General features: G+C 42.3%; 1 pseudogene across 1 annotated transcript; it reads right to left on the reverse strand.

Moving 5' to 3' along the window:
* Window positions 1-927: 927 nt before the first annotated feature.
* LOC148007110 (sperm motility kinase Y pseudogene) lies at window positions 928-4,442 on the reverse strand (annotated as a pseudogene). The gene is made up of 2 exons (XR_015646202.1): window positions 2,771-4,442; window positions 928-2,046 (listed from the first exon to the last, which is right to left on the reverse strand). The product of XR_015646202.1 is annotated as a sperm motility kinase Y pseudogene (transcript).
* Between the last annotated feature and the right edge of the window lie 724 nt (window positions 4,443-5,166).

The raw sequence follows: 5,166 nt of genomic DNA on the forward strand, positions 1-5,166 counted from the left end.
TGCACCTTGTGGATATGCTAAGCAAGGAGATCCATGAGTTGCAAAACAAGGGGGACGGTAGTGCAGAGGAGACTGACTGCCTGTGGACGCTTATGCTGGAGTGGCAGTTCCAGAAGAGACTTCAGGCCATATTTCTTGCGTTTCTCCCAGGTTCATTTCATAAAACTGTTCAAGAAGCACAACATTTGATGTTTCCATAGTAGAAATTTATAACAACAATGTTTTTGCCCTTCTGGTCTTAGACAGTTCTACAGTGGTGTCTATGGTTAAGTGCCAGGCAGTGAGAACCCAGGAGTAACATTCAGAGGTACAAAGAATGACCAGCAGGTGAGGTGCTCCTGGAGCCCAGTGTCCTGAGTGCAGGTCCTCAACCTTACAGCTGCCCACTCCAGCTGTGCCTGGGATGGAGCCAGTGCTACCAACTTAGGAGGCATCTCAGGGAGTGTGCTTAGTATGTGTCCCATTGCTTCAGTGCATGACAAGGTTAATCTGCAGGAGTAGCAAGGATTTTAGCCAGCTCGCGTTCTGTATCTGAGGAAGAACATGTCTTTAAGAACATCAAGATGCTCACCTCTAGCACATATCAGCTTTATATATCAAAGATATCATAATAAAGCTGTTTAAAACATAAAAAGTTATAAGGTAGCTCAAGGGTAGTATTACTGACCCTGAGTATTATATCTAATCAAACACACACACACACATACACACACACACACATACACACACACACACACACACAGAAAGAGCTACAAAAGTTGGAAAAATAAACGAATCTTAAAAATATATAAATAAATGTATAATTATTAAAATCTATATGAGAGTCAATGTTTATCACCCAGCATTGAGGAAGGGGCTTAGAGAAATGAATTATCCCCCTCCAACCTCAAAAAACATACGCACACACACAATCAATGACATGTGTAATTATACCAGGAAATACCCGTATTTTATAGAATGCCATAATCGAAAGTAAGAACCATCTTTTTTGTTAAGGGTTGCCAATACATTCTTTTTCCAAGGTGTGTGCAGCTGTGCCAGTCTTGTTCACTATGGGATGGAAGAGGTCCCTGACCTGTGAGCCTAGAGGTGAGCAGGGGATCTTTGCTCCATTCTGAGACTGAGAAAGGCAGGATGCCCACTCAAGGGTCCATAGCAGGGAAGGTTTTCAAGCTATGACAGTGCTGGAAAAGCCTATACAAGGCACACAGTTAGCAGTGATGTGTTTGCAGGGAGTCCAAGGAACCAGCTTTGTACTGATGCAGGTGGGCAAGCATTTATCATCCACCTCCCACTATGACAGCAATGAGAGTATTGCTTAAGTTTTATTTCATAGATTTGATCCCTGACCAAAATACCAAAAACTGCACCCTTAATGATGTAGCAAATAGAATAGTGATGCTAGGCCAGGAACCTATGATGCTTCTAATACCATTGTGTATTTCCGAGCAAGGAAGGAGAGGTATCAATGGACAGCAGTCTGTTTCCCCACGAGTACTCTACCACTGAGTTAGTAGCCTTAGCCCTCCTCACCTCTAGAAAAAGGGTGTCACTAAGTTGTCCAAGCTGATCTTAAACTCATGATGTGGACCAGGCTAGCCTTGAAGTTCTGATCCCCCTACCTACTGTGTGTCTTGAGTGTCTGGTATTACAGGCCCGTTTATCTATGGATTAGTAGCCCATGGAAGAGTCCATGATCCCATGACCCTCTAGTTCTCACCCTGTGGAGATATTGGCCTAAGGGGGAGATGGAGTCCATCTGAAGGGATGGGTCAACAAGACAACTCTGTAGAGTGGGGAACTCATCATTCATATTGGGTCCCTGCTGGGAAGAGGAGAAATCAAGAGGAGGGAGGACATTGGTGTTGGGGAATCCTCCTCTTCCTCATCTTTCTCCTCCTCCTCCTCCTTCTGCTGCTAATGCTGCTGGTGCTATTGCTGTTTCTCCTGTTGGTGCTGTAGCTTCTGCTGGTGTCTTTTCCTTGGCCATGTGTCTGAAATCACCTCCTGTTTATACTCAGGACATGACAGAATTTCAAGATGGCACTGTGAGAGAAAAAAAGTCAATTTATTCTAAGCAAAAATCTTATGCGGTAGAATACTTAGATTACCATTTGGAGCTTTGATTGCCTTATTATTTTATCAAATCTTCTCTTCTACTTCTCAGTTAAGATTTTTGAAAGAAATCATTTAGAAATGTTACATATATATATATATATATATATATATATATATATATCAATTGCTAGGTCTTAGGAATGAAAAAATCAGTATGCAAAACAATATGCATGCATGCAGGATTCTGACCATCAACAATAACCAACAAACTAGGTTGTTGATACTTATTCAGTGACAAACCTTGTTATTAATTTTAAGGCTTAAAGGAGTGGGATGTTACATTTGAAAACATAAGACTCTGTTCTGCAGCACTTGTGATTGATGACCACATGTGCTAGAACCAGTAGCCCATGGATGAGTCCATGAGCCCATGAATCTCTAGTCCTCACCCTGTGGGAGCTATTGGCCTAAGGGGGAGCTGGAGTCCATCTGAAGGGATGGGTCAACAAGAAAACTCTGTAGAGTGGGGAATTCATATTGAGTCCCTGCTGGGAAGAGGAGAAATCAAGAAGAGGGAGAAGGCTTGGTGTTGGGGAAACCTCATAAAAGAACTTATAGAAGATACAAGGTAAGAATTGTGGGGAAAATGGAAAGCAGAGACAGAGGAAGGACCAGCATAGAACAAACTAGAAAGGACAAAGCACGAAGGTACCTGGGCTGTGCCTGCTGCTTGTTATCTGGACTCTCCCTGTGGCTCATTTCTGGGGTGAGATTCTGTTCTGCCCCAGGCGAGGTTTCTTTCTCCTTGGCAAGCAGCAACAAAGCTTTATCAGGGCATTTGCTATATTCCTGGTCCACCCCTTAAAACCTCTGTGCCGGACCCTGCTGGAGATGGGCTTATCCTCTAATGGGGCTCTGTGGGAGAGTAGATTATCTTCTTTTATTTCCTTGTTGCTACTCTTCTCACTGAAGATGCTTGTTGTTTGAATGTATGGGACACTCATGGCACATTTGTGATAGTGGTCCTGTGTAGGTGTCATCGGTAGTGGCCTGAGACGACCAGCCACAGTGGACCTTCTTCCTCCTTTTGTATGAACCTTCTGGCCATAATGAGATACGTGACCTTGGGAGAATGACACCTGCAAGGTGTCAAGGACTGGCAGGCTTCCACTCCTCTTTCTTTGTAATCTAAAAGCAGCAGCAGGATCAAGGCTAGGAAATGGGGCTGCAATGGGACTCACTTGCTGTGCCTGGGCTGTGCAGCCATACCCCGGGAGAGCCTGCTGTTGTAGGAAGCAATAAGTTGCCATTTCCTCATTATATTTTCTTTTTATTAGGGAGTATTTTATTACAGAGGCTTGAAATCCCATGCATTTCATCGCACCCAAAATTTCAGGGTCTGGCCTGAGGGGAAGCAGTTCTTCACAGCGAACTGTGAACCTCTTCCCGTGTTCTTTGAACCAGGCGTGTTTCATCACCTCGCTGGCTGTTGGTCTATACATTGGATTTACTGTTAGTAATTGACTAAGGAGGTTCTCCAGTTCTTCTGAAACCCCACAGGGGGCAGGATACACCCCTGCAACAACTTGTTTTTGTAATTCTTGGATGATCACAGAATCAAATGGGAGCTTTCCCACTACCATATAATACAAGACCACTCCTATTGTCCACATATCATTCTTTATCCCGTCATACAGAAGTCCAAGGAAGCGTTCCGGGAAACCAAAAGAATACGCACCGCAGTGCTGGTTTAGCATTTGTCCAGGTTGTGTTTCGGTGCTAAGCCCAAAGTCGATGACTTTGACCTTTTTGTTTTTATCAATCATTATATTGTCCACTTTCAGGTCTCGGTGAACAATCCCCTTTCCATGGCAGTAGCTCACTGCTGATAATATCTGTTCAAATATTTGCCGGGCCTCATCCTCCTCTATGTGCCCTGACTCTCTGATGTACTGGTAGAGTTGTTGGCCTTCCACCAGCTCCATTATGAGGTATATTCTAGTTTTGTTTTCAATGACTTGTAAGAGAGAAACAATGTTGGGGTGGTTGATCTTTCTCATTATGTTTGCTTCTGTCATGGCTGGCCGGAACCACTGCTTGTTCTTTCGGAGAACTTTGACCGCCACTGGGGTTCCTGTGAGCCGGCGGTGGGCCAGGAGGACCTTGGCATGGCTTCCTTTTCCAATAGTCTTCAGTACTTTATATTGGGAATGAAAGGTTCCCTCCTGAGAGATACTGGGATCGGGACTAGAAGGTGGTAACTCTTCCTCAGTCTCTGTAGGCATTTTATCAGTACTAATGCTACCTAAAAATAACAAACAAATGGAATCAAATAATGAAAAAGATGGAGCAATTCAGGAACTAAAATTACACATGTGGAACCTAAAAGAAACAAATGAAACAAAAAGAAAAAAATAATAACAAAGAAAAGACTAGACTAGAAAAATAGAGTAAAATTATGAACAGGGGGAAGTATGAAGAATCATAAGTAAAAGCCACCCAAATAACCATCCCCAAAAGAGAAAGCCAAGAGCACACAAATACTAAATGTAATGATGAAAATAAAAATCGTTATACTACAATAGGATTGGGCGGCCAAAGCTGATCAATACTGTGAATGGATGTAGTTTGAAGAAAAAGGTCAGATGAAAGAAACGAGAGGAGAAAGAATTAGTATAAGACAAAACAAACAAATGTAAAAAGCCAACACTTAAGGGAAAACTCCATTGAATTTCAGGACCTAGTGATCCACAAAAATCCACAACTCTCCAGAGCAAAATACTGAAAATTAAAATTAACCAACCACAAGGAATGAGGCAGTTAAATATCAGTGAATAGTTAACCTTAAACAAAGGCCGAAGAGTCAAAGTGTCACAAAGGGCAAATTTGTATCAAGTCTAAGCCAATGATTGCTTGTACTCAATAAATGGAGAAACAGGAATAATGTAAAAGGATGAAACCGCAGGGCATTGAAAATGGAGATAGAGTTAATCATCCGACTGCAGAACCGTAAATAATCAAAGCAGTAATATAGCATGTGAGAACATAAAAACCACCACCAAAATGAATCCAGCAATCCATAATAAATAAATAAATAAATAAATAAAT

The sequence above is a fragment of the Rattus norvegicus genome, chromosome 1 (assembly GCF_021556685.1).
Source record: "Rattus norvegicus strain SHRSP/BbbUtx chromosome 1, alternate assembly SHRSP_T2T, whole genome shotgun sequence".
In the NCBI taxonomy this organism is placed as follows: Eukaryota; Metazoa; Chordata; class Mammalia; order Rodentia; family Muridae; genus Rattus; species Rattus norvegicus.